Source organism: Pseudorasbora parva, chromosome 15 (genome assembly GCF_024679245.1).
Source record: "Pseudorasbora parva isolate DD20220531a chromosome 15, ASM2467924v1, whole genome shotgun sequence".
NCBI lineage: Eukaryota > Metazoa > Chordata > Actinopteri > Cypriniformes > Gobionidae > Pseudorasbora > Pseudorasbora parva.
In genome coordinates this window covers 42,249,383-42,268,217 of record NC_090186.1, presented here as the reverse complement: position 1 = coordinate 42,268,217, position 18,835 = coordinate 42,249,383, and the positions used below count along the sequence as shown (strand labels likewise).

The following is an 18,835-nucleotide window of genomic DNA, read 5'->3' as shown; positions in this document are numbered from 1 at the left end:
TGCCGACGCGTTTGAGAAGTCCTGAGCATCTGGCTTTCAGTGCTGTGCTTCACTTTAATATCACACAGACATCTGAGCTCTGAGAGACACGAACACAGAAGCGTCTGACCTCTGACCGCTTCAGGAGGAAACCTGGTTGACTGACAGACGTCTGAGTTTGATTTCCACCACAAATATCATAAAAAAAATAGTGAAATCCTGGTGGGACTTGTATAGGGCTGAAACGGGTCAGAACAGACATGATTTAGTCTGGCTTTTATGCAGCATTGTGTCTTGACAGTGAGTTTTGAGCAGGCACAGAGCAGCCTTAAATCAGCCGTATCAAGATGCCTTTAGTGTATATCAAACTCTGATAGCGGTTGTAAAGACAATAGTATCTGGCTATAACTGAGAAATTATATTTTAAAAATGCCTGTTAGATTGCTAAATGCTCAGAGAAAGCACTAGATAGTTGTGTGTGATTCAGACAAAGAAGGAGCATGAATGAATGAATGAGAGAGAGAGAGAGAGAGAGAGAGAGAGAGAGAGAGAGAGAGAGCAAGTGTGTGTTTGTGCTGAGACACAAAGAGTGAATTCATCCAGTCAGACCTTTAAGTGTGTGACTCATCCATTATATCCACCACTGTGTTCCAAAACCTAGTGAGCCGCCTGTCTAGAGAGCATTTCAAGGCTTCAGAGACTTCCAATACGAAGGCTAAAGAAGGGCAAACATTACAAGAATGCACTCATTAGTGATGTAGGGGAGAACAATGCTTTTTGACTTTCTCAGAGTATTCATTTTTTCCCACATTCGATTCACACGTCTAGTAAAATGATGTGGTTTTCTTTCATTAATACAGTATACTTTTTTGTTGACCCCGAAATAATGGAAGTGAAATGTGACAACATGCCCCATAGGGGACATTGTACCATGACTATATGACAGGTTAAAATGTCATCTGATATAATAATATTTAAATAAATCCAAGAAAAACTAAAATATTTTGTCAATAAAATCCAATTATTAACAGCAGAGTTAAAAAAAAAAATAATAATGAAAAACTTTTAAACATTAACTCTCAGTCTTTATTCACCCTTTCTCATGGTTTTACTTTTGTACTTTCAAACAAAATGTTTTGTATTATTGTATATAATGCAGTAATTTAGAGAATGCAATGTTTCTATAGGTGGAGCTCAATAGATTTGTGAGAGAACAACTGTTAAAGGGTTACTTCAGCGATTAGCATATGGCTTTGTATTAGTAGAAACCCTGGAGTATATTTAAATGATTGTCCCCCCTCATATCTCCCTGAGATGAGAGATTTATGCATTTTATTTCTGGAAAAATTACTCCGTTGACACAAATATTGTCAATTTGCGTCATCGGAGTAATTTTTGGCCAAAGGGTGAAGACTACAGCCAGCAGAGGGAGCCATTTCCGCATGTTTTCAACTCTCCACATGGGAGATCGCACTCACAGCTCACCTCAGCTGCAGGCACTCATGGAAACGGTGCTATGCTGAGCAATGCAAGTGTTTCAGCTAGGGCTGTCAATCACTTAAAATATTTAACCATGATTAATCGCACAGTCATGAGTTAACTCGTGATTAATCGCAATTTAATCGCACATTTTTATCAGTTCTAAATGTACATTAAATTAATATGTTTCTACGTTTTTAATACTCTAATCAACATGGGTATGGACAAATATGCATGCTTTATGCAAATGTACGATTATTATTAGTGAAACCATACTCAGAGCATGAAGACTAGACATGTATAAATGGCCACAGATGTTTTTCAAAGAACTTGTTCATGTCTCTTAAGCCTAAGCTTAGAAATTCAGAATAAGCAGTGATTTATCTCATTTTAAGAATATTAATAAAGGGAGTCTTCACACAGGCAGTTGTGAAAGCTGTCATGTGGACCTGTGAGTGCACCAGTACCACAGCATACCTGGAAGAGGTCCATATTCCACGAGTAGGAATATAGTGTGGTAAAGCCCTGCATTTATGCCCGAGCCCGACGGGCCCCGACTTTTTTACGCCCCTCGGGCCGGGCTTCGGGCCAATTTTCATGTCATACCTAAAACGCGGGCCGGGCTTCGGGCCTTTTTATAGGCTTCTCCTTCGTTTTATATTTATTTTATCAATTAAAAGGAACAATGAGTTCTGCGCTGGTGGAAACAACACGAGACCATAATAGCTAACGCGACTGTCAAGATGGCTCGCACAGTGTTCAGAGCATAGGTTCAGAGTCCGCGCCAGCAGCAGCGCGCGTTTCTTCAGCACGGAGACACACTGCAAGCGTGGTGTGAGCGTGGCGTTTCTGTTGCGTGTCATCCGCGGGGCGTCTGGTGCTATTAATGTACAGGGAAGCCCTATACTTCATGTTAAATATAAATATATTGCCTATTGATACAGCAAAGACAACTTCGGCAGTAGCCGGCCCATGCCATATCCATGGTATTGACGGCAAAAGGCTCAACATATAGCCCATAAAACATTGTGACACATAATGACATAATGTTTGAAAGTCTGTAGGTTAACATAAATGCAGATAGGCCTAATTGTAATAATAAAAGACAACATAGCCTAATTATCGATTTTGAAATATTAAACCAGTCAATACAGAACAAATTATTAGTCAGATAGATATGATGGTGCTGCAACACGCATCGCCGCAAATGACTAATGCAAGCCAACGCAAATGGCTGTAAATGAAACTTAAAATAAGTCTAAGATAGTCAAAAACACCATCTTCAATAAAAATGAATGAGATGAATGAGATCATTATCTTACCAGTGCGTCGCGCTCTCTTATGTGGTATTTGAATCTGAAATAAGCTGCTGAATAAAATGCATCTTAATCTTTTGCTTCCGTTGCTGTAAACTCCGTTAAATGAGCATATACCCCGGGAATTGAAGATGGGATTTATATTCATTTGCGTAGGTGTAAGGTAGGCTATAAGACAACCTGCATGTGCTTTTTTTATTTTATTTGTTTAGCTCCGTTTGCGAGAGCCGCGAGCAGAATCAGCCTGCCTCAGCTCGTCAAAAATGCCTTTTAGGCTACTGGTGGTAATAGTTGGCGAAATTAACTAACATTGTGATGCTTGAAGTGTTTTATGGATTTTATTATAGGCAAGACAAGTCAAGAGTTGATTTGAGAGACTAAATTAATTAAATATGCGGTTAACTCACTGTCGGCCGCTGGCCGCTTTTGGTCGTCACTTAAAAAAATTAAAACTTTAATTTAACAAACAAAAAAATGCTCTAAACATTTTTCTAAATTAACGTACTAAAGAAACGAAACGAAAAATAACTACTTTGACATTAAAAACAAAACAGAACTATTTTAATGGCTGCAACAATGTAAAAAAAAAAAAAAAAAAAAAAAAAAAAAAAACGGGCTCTAGTCGGACTCGGGCCGAGAATTTTGATAAGCTGTCGGACACGGGCCGGGCTAGGGCCTCAGCGTCTCGGGCCCGGGCCGGGCTAGGGCCTAGATTTGAGGCCCGTGCAGGGCTCTATAGTGTGGCCCCTTTAAGAGCTGGAATATAGTGCGGCCCCATTAAGAGCTGGAATATAGTGCGACCCCATTAAGAGCTGGAATATAGTGCGGCCCCTTTAAGAACTGGAATATAGTGCGGCCCCTTTAAGAGCTGGAATATAGTGCGGCCCCTTTAAGAGCTGGAATATAGTGCGGCCCCTTTAAGAGCTGGAATATAGTGTGGCCCCTTTAAGTGACGCGCGTTCCCTATTGAACTGCCGGTATTTTGAGTGTGTGCCGAACTGTGCCGCGATTCACGTGAACAGTGTGAAGAACACGGGCCCGGGAGTGCTCTTGTTCAGAAAAGTAACCTGCATATTCGTTTTAGCCGGTTGTATTTAGTTCTATAAAACCCGACATGTACTGTAAGCGGTGATGGTGTTAATGATTGACCTCGGATATGAGCGATAGTGAGCCTCAGTGTATTCACGCTCGGACAGCAGAGAATGTGCTCAGTGAAAAAACACACTTTTCTTTCGAACTGGGGTCTAATAAAAGTTAAGCAGAAAATATGGTATCTTATGTAGACTAACACTGCACTTGTTTTAGAGTAATGTTATTGTTAACCCTTTTCTTTCCCTATGAATGTTTGCTGCTGTATCCTTTACGTCTACGGCTGATCTCAATTTCTCCAACTATGGGCAAACAGAAAATGCTTGCTGCGATAATAAAACGAGTGCCGTTTAAATGATTTTGTGTTAACGCTTTAATTTTGACAGCTCTAGTTTTAACTTCCCAAATTAATTTTGGGAAAAAAATGAAAGTTAAGCTTCCAAAGGCATGAAGTGTAAACGCGCCAGACTGAACACGCTCTGTGAATCTATGCCGCGAGCGTGGACGAGTTTACCTCAGCTCTCATGAGCAGAGCTCATTCATCACGGTGAGTGTAATCTGACTCCTGCAGCGTTTGTGCCGTGACACTCCCTCAGCGGCTAAATCACATTATATTGAACACACACGTTCAGTTTTTAATTCTAGTGTCTGTTCTCTAACTGAACTGATGTTATGAAGATGAACGCGGTGGGAAAGTGATCCAGTAATCCAGTAGCGGTGGCTTCGGGAGTGGCCTTGTAGGGTAGCAAAGCATTCCGGGAATTGTAGTCTTTCATCCCCATGAGACAAAAATACATTTCGTCTTTTCTCAGTCTAGAAAGCACCAAATTAAAAAATAATTTCACATTTCTACTACATTAATGACCCAGTTTAAATACAGATTCATCTTCCTAGTGGAGAGAATGCAATTTTTCAGGAGGAAGCAATACTTTTGTGCGAGAATGCAGTTTTTTTTTCCATCACCATGTCCCCATAGGCGCTCCTGTAGACAGCGAGGCAGCTTACTGTGTTTGAGAACGGAGCAACAGACGCCACATCCAGGACATCATGCAGTGGTGAATTATTGAAATACTGGACAAGTCTAAGGAAGGGTGATGAACGTAGGGTCTAGAAGAACCACATCCACATCCACAGCCATTAATCAGAGTTCATATCATAGAAGACCTCCAAATCACATCACGGCTGATGTCAGAGTTCATTTGCATTCAGTAGAGGTCCTAAAAATACAGCCTGTTTAAAGGTTTAGTTCACCCCAAAATTAAAATGATCCCATACTTTACTCACCCTAAAGCCATCCTAAGTGTATATGACTTTCTTCTTTCAGCCAAACACAATCAGAGAAAAAAAATATCCTGGCTCTGCCAAGCTTTATAATTGGAGATTCTGATGCCCATCCACTCCATATAAAAGTAATCCATATGGCTACAGTGGTTAATAAAGGCCTTCTGAAACTAAGCCATGAGTTTTTGTAAGAAAAATATCCATATTTACAACTTTATAACAATCACTGGCTTCCAGTGACAGCTGTAGGCGAGTCTAGTTCCGGCGGAAGAGTGACCTCTGACCTGACGCATGATGCAGGTGTAAACTCCACCTGTTTGGCCCAACGAAGGAATCCAACAGCTGGTCGAAGGAATACTGCCTGTTCGTCTTTTCGGGCGCTTCTATAAAGGACACTGTAATTTATTAAAGTGTGAAGATCCAATTTTAAATCTGACTCCATGTTTTAATTTAATCTGACTCTAATTGTATGTAGTTTCCTTGAGTTTGTTACGTTTATAAATTACGGCTGATCGTATGATTAGTTGTGATTTAATTTAGATCTTTGATCTCTCTGAGTATCTCTACTTCTCACTATCTTCGTTCATCAAGGGACCCGATATCTCTTAGAGATATGTTTCGCGAATTACATTCTCAAACACAAACGAGCCGGTTCTGATATTAGTCAGAGGATTGCAGAGTGAATATTTTACCTTTAAGTGGTTGCGCCTGCTTACTCATCTTAAAGCGTAATGGGAATAATAATCACAGGAACTGCAACTTGCTAATACAGTGATAGTCAGAAATCAGATTATCGCTAATGTGGTGCTCCATGCTCCCTCCATTGCGTCCTGCTGTTTGATCTATCGCCGAGACAACGTTTGCGGAAATACCAGACTCCGTTTGATCGTACTAAAAGAAGCGGCCTTAGAATAATACAAGATTAATCAAAGTTAATGTTTATTTAGCCAGGCAAAATCATCAAAATATAGTCAAATTAAAAGACAATGATACACAACTGATCAGCATACAATGTTACTCAAGTATAAAATAGTATATACATAGTTTCAAAGAGTCATCATTTTACCTGGCTTCTAGAAACACACGGGAACAGTGTGGGAAGTTCTGATTACAGATGCTTCCTTGAGCGGTTTGCTCCTTTCCCTTAAATACTCCACCAGATCAAAGAACAATAAACATTTAGCACCCAAATATTTATGCAGATCTTGGTTCTTTTCTTAGACCCAAATGGTCCCACCTATCCTTGAGGCCTGACAGCAAATGTTTATCAAAAGATCTTTATGGGCATCTCCTACACCAGAGGAACAAACCCAGTTGTCCTTCTTTTATGACCTGTTTTACTAGAGCTGGAATGTCACCAGTTCCCCTGATGTGAGAATGAAACCTGTTTACCAATCACACCAAAAGTCTTTGTATTGACCATACAGAAACAGCTTGTGGCAGTATCTGTGATATTTGCATGTGACCCAGAGGGTGAGAGGGTCATATCTCGGCAGGGGTGAGGAAATAGGATTGGGCCAGATGCAGTCTTGTTTACTCTTGCATTCAGATAGTGAAGTTTTATTGTCTTTATTGTCTTTATTGCAGCTTTAATCCCTTTAGTTTGTTCTCAGGTGAAATCCATTCTTACACAGGAGTAGTGTAAGCGTATGACAGGTTCACACTGCACGATTTTTGGCCTGATTTTATCTAGCTGACAGGTTTTACGAAATCGCAGACAAATGCCCGAAATCATAATCAAATTGTTACTCGTTCACGCAAGTGACAATCACGCAGTGTGAATTATTAAAGATGTGATCTGAGAGAATCGGCAAAGAGTCGATTCAAACACATGCTGTGTGAAACGTGTTCTGACTGAAAACGACATCGGCGATGACCGACAGCCAATGAGAGAGACAGATACAGGGCAGGGGGAGGTTCGGGTGGAGTTTTTAATAGATATATTTACTAGGGATGCACCGAATCCAGGATTCGGGTTCAGCCGAATATTGGGCTTTTTGACTGGGTTCGGTTTCTGCCGAACCTTAGAATTTTTTTCCACCGAACCGAACCCGCTTGCACTATGCGATACTGGTCGAACATGATGCCGCGGTTGATTATGGCAACGTGTTTACTAGGTGGACCGTTCAAATGCAGTAGGCTGTGAGAGAGTGAAAATGGAACTTGTGAACAGAAAATGTGTTGTTTGGCAGTACTTTCAGTCACAAGAAGGCAATTCGAGTCGAGCTATATGTTCAATTTGCAATGCCGATTTGTCTCGTGGTGGCAAGAACCTTAAACAATAGCCGCTGGATGTCCGGTTCGCGAACGAATCGTTCTTTTGAAATGGATCTTTTTAGTGATCCGGTCGAACCAGTTCACCAAATCGGACTGAATCGTTCTAAACGGCTCGCGTCTCAAATCAGCGCTGATCCCACAAGTTACTATAGTTACTCACTTTCTGACATGAGTGACAGTCCCTCTGACTAGAAATAAACGAATATCTTAAAGGATATGTTGTAACTCCAACAGTTCACTGAACTGAGACATGTTGTGCTGTGAGAACCGGTGAGCTGAGATACTGCACGCGTGATAGCGTCGTCTTGAACAGAACTGTTTCTCTCGGAAAACGGATGCTGATAATATATGAGCACGGGTGAACCAAGGATTTGTGTTAGTTTATGTTATGTCAATGTACGTTTATTTAATCTGTGTAAAACATCAGTGTTTGCACGACAGTGGCTGTATTGAGTGCTTTTGCAAAACATGAATTAAAAAACGTATCCAAGATGACGATGATGATGACAATAATAATTATTACTATACTAAGTTTTGATTACAAATACTTTATATGAATGTGTTTGAATGTAATGACGTCATTACGTAAGGACGTAAAAGAACCGGTGATCCGGTTTTTTAACCGCATCATTGAAACAAACTGTCCGAAAGAACCAGTTTGCGGAAAAGAACCGAACTTCCCATTCGAGAGAATAAGAGTTGTGCATGAAGGAATCTACAGACATTTTTTCCCCCCTTTTTCTTCTTTTGTTTCCAAATCAAAGCACAGACAATTTGGATCACAAGCTTCTTGCAGGTTATCCTTTTTAATAACAATTCCGGTCTCACGTGTGTGATCTTGTGTTATTTCGTTATCACGTCGATTAAAGTCCTGTAATGTGAAACGCCGTCGCCGATCCATCATGCAGTGTGAACACAGAAGTGACTGAATGCTACCCCAGATAGTCATGAAAAGAGAAGTGATCTGATGAGTTTAAAAATCATGCGGTGTGAACTCGGCATTAGGTGAGAGTAAACGCCTCTTGTGGTTCAAACAAATCGGGCTGGTCAACAAACTCAAACTCCTCACATTTCTCTTTAAAAATCTAATTTGTGACCGTGTTTTGTTTTGCTCTGGCTTCGCTCCAGAAGGCCTTTATTAACCCCTGGAGCTATGGTTTACTTTTATGATGGATGAATGCATTTTGGGGGTCTTATTCACCATTCACTCCCATTACAAAGCTGAGAAGAGCCAGGATCTTTTTTTATTTAGGCTAACTCTGATTGTGTTTGGCTTAAAGAAGACAGTCACATAAACCTAGGATGGCTTGCGGGTGAGTAAATTATAGGATAATCTTAATTTTTTTAGTGAACTATCCCTTTAAATGTAACAATCAGAGGGTGGAAAATCGGTTCTAAAAACAAAATGAAGAACAAGAAACAAGGAAACGAATACAGATGAGTTTCTTTTATTTGTTCAGCTTGCGTCGCCCTGGTTTGATTTCCACGCAGGAGATCCTCCAGTCTGTCTGACAGAGGGACACGCACTTCAGTAAAGCACTGAGGGGAAGACGCCACCATACAACTGAGTCATCTCAACACAGATGTTTTGTGAGGATTTGCCAAAAATAAAATATCTTCTCTTGTTGCCATTCCATGAATAAACCGACCTGAGCTGACACACGACTGGCCTCACCAGGTGTTTGAATCTTTAAAATAAAAAAATGTTACACTAGTACACTGCATTACCTACAACAGTAGCTGGAAACAATGACTAAACATATACTGTTCAAAAGTTTATGGTCAGTAAGATTTTGTGTTTAAAATTAAAACTTTTATTCAGAAATGATATATTAAATACAGATGTTAATAATAATAATAATAATAATAATAAGTTTTATTTATATAGCGCCTTTCCAGAGCTCAAGGACACTTTACAATAAACAAACAACAATCAAGCCAATTGACAAAAAGACTAGACAGAACAACAGTAGGCAATTGGGAGTGCAAGTACAATAAGTGAGAAATCGGAGGAAAAAAAACAAAAACAAAAAAACACCTAATAATAATTTCTAAGCCCTATAACATTCAGAAAAGAGGTGTGTTTTGAGGATGGTTTTGAATTCAGAGATAGTGGCAACAAAACGGAGTGATCAAGGTAAAGAGTTCCATAATTTGGGTGCTATTACACTGAATGATCTGCCCCCCATTGAAGCAAGGCGATGCCGAGGGACAACGAGAAAGTTGGAATCAGCAGATCGTAGAGAGCGAGTAGGGTTGAAGGGGAGAAGCAAGTTACAGAGGTAGGGGGAGCAAGGCCGTGCAGAGACTTAAAAGTGAGAAGAAGAATTTTGAATTTAATACGGTAAGACACAGGAAGCCAGTGAAGATCATGCAGAATTGGGGAAATATGAGCAGAACGTTTGGTGTGGGTGAGTAGTCTGGCAGCAGCGTTCTGAATATATTGTAATTTGGAAATGGAGCTAGCTGGTAGGCCAATGAAAAGACGTGATGTGACAAACGCATGGATGAGTGTTTCAGCATCAGAGATACTGATAAAGGGACAGAGTTGAGTGATGCGACGCAGATGAAAGAATGCTAATTTAGTGGCCGAAATAACGTGAGAGTGGAAAGATAAAGAGGAATCAAAAATTAAACCAAGATTTTTAACAGTACAAGTTAAAAACTTGCATTTATTTACCTCAGCTTTGCAACATTTTTGTTTAGTACTAAAACATTTTTTGACTAAAAAGAAATGAAAGCAGAAAAATATCAATAATCCTAAAATAACTGATTATTAAAATAGATGATTAAATATCAATAATCTAACACTGGGCAGAGTGTGTAGAATAGCATAGACGATGATGTTCTGCTTCTCACCTCTACAGTAGTTTGAGATGAAAGCAGAAGTTGAGCTGTTAGTGTGAGATGCCGTGTTTCCCCTGCGGCTCTGACGTCTGTCTGATCAATGATCTACAGATGACGCTGCGCTCACTCTAATCAGTCTTCTCTTGTGACACTAACGAGTTTAATTTTGACATATTCATAATGAGCACAATTCATCAGGATATATATTCTTGAGAAATGTAGCAAGAATTTTCAGCCAAACTTCCACAATTTTCTTGTGTTGGCATTACATTTAAATCTAGAATTTAAATCATTTGTGATTGTTTATATTGTCACAAAAATTCTCTCTCTCTCTCACACACACACACACACACACACACACACACACACACACACACACACACACACACACACACACACACACACACACACACACACACACACACACACACACACAGTAAGCGAGATAGAGAGGCTATAAAATAACATTTTAAATTAATAAATATTAAAATAATATAAACACTGACATCATGATTCTTTGTAAAGGTGCATTGATATACACACACACACACACACACACACACACACACACACACACACACACACACACACATCAGGCATAACGTTATGGGGAAGTGAATAACACTGATGATCTCTTCATCACGGCACCTGTTAGTGTGTGGGATATATAAGGTAGCAAGTGAACATTTTGTCCTCAAAGTTGATGTGTTATGACTGGGTCAGTGCATCTCTATAATTGCAGCTCTTGTGGGCTGTTCCCGGTCTGCAGTGGTCAGTCTCTATCAAAAGTGCTCCAAGGAAGGAACAGTGGAGAACTGGCCACAGGGTCATGGGCGGCCAAGGCTCATTGATGCACGTGCTGCAAATGCCCTATGGGAAGAAGGCCTTGGGTCCTTGGGTCCTCCATCCATGTGGATGTTACTTTGACAAGCTCCACCTACCTAAGCATTGCTGAGACCATGTTCAGCCTTTCATGGAAACGGTATTCTGGTGGCTGTGGCTCTTCCAGCAGGATAATGCTCCTGACACAAAGCACAAATGCTTCAGGAATGGTTTGAGGAGCACAACGAGTTTGAGGCGTTGACTCGGCCTCCAAATTGCCCAGATCTCAATCCAATCGAGCATCTGTGGGATGTGCTGAACAAACAAGTCTGATCCATGGAGGTCCCACCTCGCAACTTACAGGACTTAAAGGATCTGCTGCTAACATCTTGGTGCCAGATACCACAGCACACCCTCAGGGGTCTAGTGGAGTCCATGCCTCGACGGGTCAGGGCTGTTTGGCAGCCAAAGGGTGACAATGTTATGCCTGGTCAGCCTAATAAATAGTACCATGATTTTCTGTATAGCTGCTTTAGAACAATATATATTGTGAAAAGCGCTATAATAAAGAACAGATTTATTTAATTTATTACGGTTTTTAAATATCTGTAGCAACGATGGCATTTAGGCTGGAGCTGTAGTTACCACTGCACGTTGTTGTAAGGGTTTAAGCTGCAGAATATCTGGCCTTGTTTATATATTTTCCTCTGGATCTGGTGGGATTGAATGTAAAACGTTCACACCACACGCAGACAGACACAGGGCAGGAACATGAATGAAAACAAATGAACAGCTGTTGCCATAGTAACAGGGGTTGACTGTTAGCTGTCAACTATTATATCTGCTGCCAGTGGGAAATTAAGCTTCTGTGTTTGCGGTTGAAAAGCTCTTAATTAATTAGCACGTTCACACTGTGACCGTTTGGTGAACATGTTTAAATCTGGACATGTTTCACACTTTGTCATCAGCACATTACATCTCAAACATTAGCAACTGTCAGTCTATGATTAATTACTTTATATCTGACTAAATAAACAGAGTCCAGTAGTATATAAATGTCATAGATGCTGCTGCTGTTATTACTGCTGCTGCTGTTTTTGCTGCTGTTATAACTGCTGCTGCTGCTGTTATTGCTGCTGTTATTGCTGCTGTTATTACTGCTGCTGCTGTTATTGCTGCTGCTGCTGTTATTGCTGCTGTTATTACTGCTGCTGCTGCTGCTGTTATTGCTGCTGTTATTACTGCTGCTGCTGTTATTGCTGCTGTTATTACTGCTGCTGCTGTTTTTGCTGCTGTTATTGCTGCTGTTATTACTGCTGCTGTTATTGCTGCTGTTATTACTGCTGCTGATGTTATTACTGCTGCTGATGTTATTGCTGATGTTATTACTGCTGCTGCTGTTATTGCTGCTATTATTACTGCTGCTGCTGTTATTGCTGCTGTTATTACTGCTGCTGCTGTTATTGCTGCTGTTATTACTGCTGCTGCTGTTTTTGCTGCTGTTATTACTGCTGCTGATGTTATTGCTGCTGCTGATGTTATTGCTGCTGTTATTACTGCTGCTGATGTTATTGCTGCTGTTATTACTGCTGTTGCTGTTATTGCTGCTGTTATTACTGCTGCTGCTGCTGTTATTGCTGCTGTTATTACTGCTGCTGCTGTCATTGCTGCTGTTATTACTGCTGCTGCTGTTATTACTGCTGCTTCTGTTATTGCTGCTGTTATTACTGCTGCTGCTGTTATTGCTGCTGTTATTACTGCTGCTGCTGTTATTACCACTGTTGCTGTTATTGCTGATGTTATTACTGCTGCTGCTGTTATTGCTGCTAATGTTATTACTGCTGCTACTGTTATTGCTGCTGCTGCTGTTATTGCTGCTGCTGCTGTTATTACTGCTGCTGCTGTTATTACTGCTGTTATTACTGCTGCTGCTGTTATTGCTGCTGCTGCTGTTATTACTGCTGCTTCTGTTATTACTGCTGTTATTACTGCTGCTGCTGTTATTGCGGCTGTTATTACTGCTGCTGCTGTAATTCCTGCTGCTGCTGTTATTGCCGCTGTTATAACTGCTGCTGCTGTTACTGCTGCTGTAATTCTATTATGGCCGTTTCACACCGCAAGTGTGAGCTTCACATCAGCATAACTACACTGTCACTGCAGTCGTAACAGCAATTGCTGCTGCTTTTATTACTGCTGCTGATGTTATTGCTGCTGTTGTTAATAACATATTGCTGATGTTATTACTGCTGCTGCTGCTGTTATTGCTGTTGTTGTTAATAACATATTGCTGCTGTTATTGCTGCTGCTGTTATTACTGATGTTGCTGTTATTACTGCTGCTGCTGTTATTGCTGCTGCTGCTATTACTGATGCTGCTGTTATTGCTGCTGCTGCTGCTGTTATTGCTGCTGTTATTACTGCTGCTTCTGTTATTGCTGCTGTTATTACTGCTGCTGCTGTAATTCCTGCTGCTGCTGTTATTGCTGCTGTTATTACTGCTGCTGCTGTTACTGCTGCTGTAATTCTATTATGGCCGTTTCACACCACAAGTGTGAGCTTCACGTCAGCATAACTACACTGTCACTGCAGTTGTAACAGCAATTGCTGCTGCTTTTATTACTGCTGCTGCTGTTATTGCTGCTGTTGTTAATAACATATTGCTGATGTTATTACTGCTGCTTCTGCTGTTATTGCTGCTGTTGTTAATAACATATTGCTGATGTTATTACTGCTGCTTCTGCTGTTATTGCTGTTGTTGTTAATAACATATTGCTGCTGTTATTACTGCTGCTGCTGTTATTGCTGCTGCTGCTATCACTGCTACTGCTATTATTGCTGCTGCTGTTATTGCTGGTGCTGTTGCTGTTATTGCTGCTGTTTCTGGAATTGCTGCTGCTGTTGCTTTTATTGCTGCTGTTGCTTCTGTTATTGCTGCTTCTGCTGTTATTGCTAGTGCTGTTGCTGCTATCGCTGCTGCTTTTATTGCTGCTTCTGCTGTTATTGCTGTTGCTGCTGCTGTTGTTAATGCTGCCATTGCTGTTAATGCTACTGCTGCTGTTATTGCTGCTGCTGTCATTGCTGCTACTGCTGTGATTTCTGCTGTTGTTATTGCTGCTGGTGCTGTTATTGCTGCTGCTGCTGCTGCTGTTATTGCTGCTGCTGTCATTGCTGCTGCTGCTTCTATTTCTGCTGCTGCTGCTGTTATTGCTGCTGCAGAGCAAGTACAGGACTTGCTAATGCCAATACATCACAATGTGCTATGAGCAAGTACTTCATCCTGATGCTCTATACACCCATAGCAGCTCTATACAGGTAGAGCTTTGCAAGGTGCAGGGTTTCTGAAAGCATGCTGCATTGCTAGGATAAGCATTCAAGCTTGTGGACTACTGATCAGCTGTGTCCTATTGAGAATTATGTGATTGCAAGTGGATTGAGCCTGCACCATCTAGAAGAGCTTCATGACAGAAACTTTGCATATTTTACAGAGTGTATTAACCTTTGTTAATGTTAGTTAATAATGTTTTTTTAGTTCCCAGACCATTTATAACAGTTACAAATTTAGATTTTGAAGATTATTAAATGTTGTAGAAGTATTGTTCAATGCTATTTCATGTTAACTAATGTAGTTTTCTAATGTTAACAAATTAAACTTTATTGTAAAGTCTTATCAGAGAATGCGTATGAATAAAGCTTCATTAAACATGAACATAAAAATTTAAATATCCCAAGACACAAACTCTGATAATGCTTTAGAGCACAATTGGAATTTGCCTCATATTTGATGAAGTTTGCATTATTGATTCTCTATTGTATAAAGCACTTTATAAAGGTGAATTCACTATGATAATGTTAATGCCAAAATACCACAGGAGACGAGCAGGACTGAAGTCTCAGGATTTCCGCCTCACGGGTGGCCCAATTGAATCGGGAGCGGAGGAATAAATAAATCACTGTGTGACGCGTCTCCTCCCACACCTCTATATCCAGACAGAGATGTAGTTACAGGTGATGGTTGTTCTGTTCTGGAGAAAAGAGAAAAAACGTCATCTTTCCTTACCTCTTGTTAACAAAAACACAGTTTTGAGTTCAATTCTCTTTCTGGAGCAGCTCAACAGCTTCATAAAGTGCAAAAACCAAGTGTTTCTTTCTGTTTGGATCTTGATGTAGATTACAGTACGTACTTCAGGCAATATATAATTTATGTCTAACACATTTTGTGAACGCGGTGGTGCATGAAATTAAACTTGCATAGTTAGAAGAATGCATCTTATTGGTTGCAATGCATATTGTGTGGGGCACGTTTTGGGCCTTGCATAAAACATCTATCCAATTAACAAAAAACAAAACAATGCTCAGTTGGTACTAAGAGTCCCAAAGTGAAAAAAAAAAAATCCAACCAACCCCAAATCAAATAGTTGACTGTAGGCGATGTGTGCAGTCAGTGAACTAGATTTACAAATGGAAGGGTAATGTCAATAGACAATTAGGAGTTGACTGGCTCTCCCCAACGAAAGCTCATCAGAGAGCCAGTAATTAGAACAAACTGAGCTTAAGTGCTTACAAATGAAAGAGCAGATCGCTGCAAACAGCAGGTCAAGGGCTTTAGTCAGCGACACGCAGCCCAAATGAAGCTTCACGCTTCAGGAGACTCAGCAGTGAGTGAGAGAATAAGAGATCTGCGAGGGCGCGTCTGGAGTCTTGACAGACATCTCGTGTGTGTTTAGACAGCTTTTCCTGTGAAGTCATACCATTGCCTTTAAAAAACTAACTGATTGCTACAAGTACAAATTATTATTTTTGTATTAAAGGGGTGATGAATTGAGAAATCAACTTTCCCTTGAGCTTTTGATATATAAAAGGTCATGGTAATATAAGATTATCCTCTAAGTTTCAGAGCTGAAAACTTCCTTGTTAGTCAATGACAAGCTTTTATAGACACCAGGCTCAGCAAACGGTCCTGTACTGACGTCAGTGCGTGACCAAACACGACTATAGAGAATCTACAGCGCGTCTAATCCAGTAGCCCCGCCCACTGACTCGTCTAATCCAGTAGCCCCGCCCACTGACTCGTCTAATCCAGTAGCCACGCCCATGACTCGTCTAATCCAGTAGCCCCGCCCATCGACTCTTCTAATCCAGTAGCCCCGCCCACCGACTCTTCTAATCCAGTAGCCCCGCCCACCGACTCTTCTAATCCAGTAGCCCCGCCCACCGACTCATGGCGGTCTCGTGCTAGCTGGTCAACAACAATAAATATGACGAGGAAGATTAAGATATTGCCCTATTCCTGGTTGTAGAAGAACACAGTCGCTAAGCACCGGTTGATGCTGGATTTGGATCCGACAGGAATGGTGCAGCACACTTAGTATGTGAGTAAAACGTGTTTTTATATGTAATAGTGCAGCATTGTTATAGATCGTTTTATGTGTACGTGTCTAACAGAGCATAACTTTAGCACGCTGGACTCAGACACGTATAGGCCAGGGCTCGCAGAGCCCGGCAGGCCGATCAATCTCATTATATTCCCTTCTTGTTCTGCTATTCTCTCTCTCTTTCACTCTCAGTCGCTCTCTCGTTGACATCTGAGTGGCGGCGTGCACAAGCTTGTGTATGTGTGTGTGCGCGGTTTGCGCTTATATCGTCTGATCTTGCGGGCTATGTGTAATATAAAAATAACATAGTCCAATCAATCGCGGGTCGATGAGAAATAAAACATTGTGTTTCTTTGATAAAGACGTTTACGAGCCCTGCGATCAAGAGAATCATTCTGGTTGCCGCTTCTCCCTCATTCTCTCCTCTCCCTGAACTGACAGGAGAGCTGAAGCTCATTAAATATGCATATCTTATCCAATCCTAGCTGTGGGCGTTTACTTCCAAGTCTCCAGTGACACGCCCATCAGAACCCAGCGTTCAGGAGAGAGTCTCAAAACCAGAATAGAAAATAGCCTATTACTTATTAGTTATGATGTTTTTGAGTGTAAAAACCACACAAACATCAGAAGTTGACCTCAGACAACAGTATACATTTTCTTTTCTCTTTGTGGGTTTTCTCACAGCAGCTGGAATGTAATTTAACTTGCAATTTCGATGCCAGCTTGTAATCTGGAAAGTTCAAAACAACAATCATCATAGACAACCCACACATACACTTCAAAACATTAGATTCTTCTGCGCTGAGGAGTCCACCTAATGCACAGCCCACCCAAGAAGTTATTACCCTCTGCAAATAACTGCAATTTCAGGGTTCAAACAGAGATGGCAAGAAAGAGGCAAAACTCATCACTGCAGCTTTAACCATATTTATAGGCTGTTGTAACATTATAAAATTGTTTCCCATTTCGCTGTTACTGAAGTCTAGCCTTGTGAAACTCATACACAGCTTTGAGGCTTCTAGATTAATTTACTGCAGTTGCCAAGTCATAGGAGTTAAATCGGGATCAATGTTTCAGCTGATATGTGGAATTTAACAATTCAGCTCAATATTAAAAGATCAAAGTTTCATAGAAGTACAAAACAAAGCTATATCTATTTCCTTGAATTTTAACATTTTTACAGCAATTCTGCTGTTTGCTACTTCGATTCAACAGCCTTTGATTATGTTGAAAGAATTACATCCTTGTGAAATAAAATTATTAATAGTAGTATTTAATAATGTTTACAGAACTCAAACTTTTGAAGGGTTGTGTATCAGTAAATAAATAAACAATATATTCACTATTATACACACACACTCTTCATTAGTAAAATACTGCAGTTTCCAAGTCAAAGAAGCCCAACGAAATTTGAAATGGCAATGAAAGCAAGTGGAATTTAATGAATTATTGAACCTAAAGAATTTCAACAAAGCTGGGAATTCTGCAAAATGAGGTGTTCTTCCACCCTTTTTTTCTAAGTTTGCACTTTTATGGCATTAAAAATTAAGTAATTCATTTTAATTCTACTTTCACACATTAAAGTTTGAATTGTAATTCTGCTTCATGTTTGCTGTCTAATGTTGCCCTTGATGTTGCAAGTGTGCCGTGATGGTGGGCACTTCAAGTGTACAGGGTGTGTGTTCAGGTGTGTGTGTGTGTGTGTGTGTGTGTGTGTGTGTGTTTGTGTTTGTGTTTGTGTGTGTGTGTGTGTGTGTGTGTGTGTGTGTGTGTGTGTGTGTGTGTGTGTGTGTGTGTGTGTGTGTGTGTGTGTGTGTGTGTGTGTTCGCATTGCAACTTGTTTTTTCAGTAGAGGGTCTGTCAGATTGATGCTCATTGAGACGGGCAGAAATAGAGGGATAGAAAAACACAGGAACAAGAAGAATTGAGCTGTCAGTGTCATTTAGATACTCTGTGTTTGTGTGTTTGTGTGTTTGTGTGTGTGTGTGTGTGTGTGTGTGTGTGTGTGTGTGTGTGTGTGTGTGTGTGTGTGTGTGTGTGTGTGTGTGTGTGTGTGTGTGTGTGTGTGTGTGTGTGTGTGTGTGTGTATATACAAGTATCAGTCCGTCTCTTCCTGTCTTCCGCAGACAGATGATAGTGGCGAGAGAGCCGCTGTGAATGTCGTCTCTGATGTTATTTGTCCTGTAGGACGGGAGCTCAGGTCACACACACAGCATGTCTGTCTATCTGAAACTTCATTCTCACATTCAGCTCTCAAAACCAAATTATACACATACAGTCAGATTAATGGAGGCTGACATGTAGAACGGATTCGAAACATTCTGTTTTCCAAGACATATTTAAGATATTCCTCAGACCAGGTCATCTTCTTCCA

At 40.6% G+C, this 18,835-nt stretch overlaps 1 long non-coding RNA gene across 1 annotated transcript in view; it reads right to left on the bottom strand.

Annotated features, from left to right (window-relative positions):
• Positions 1 to 14,994: 14,994 nt before the first annotated feature.
• LOC137041661 (uncharacterized) overlaps positions 14,995 to 18,835 on the bottom strand; it is an 82,844-nt gene continuing 79,003 nt past the window's right edge. Inside the window, exon 3 of the long non-coding RNA XR_010898135.1 lies at positions 14,995 to 15,111. This is a non-coding gene — a long non-coding RNA (uncharacterized lncRNA). The remainder of the gene's footprint in view (positions 15,112 to 18,835) is intronic.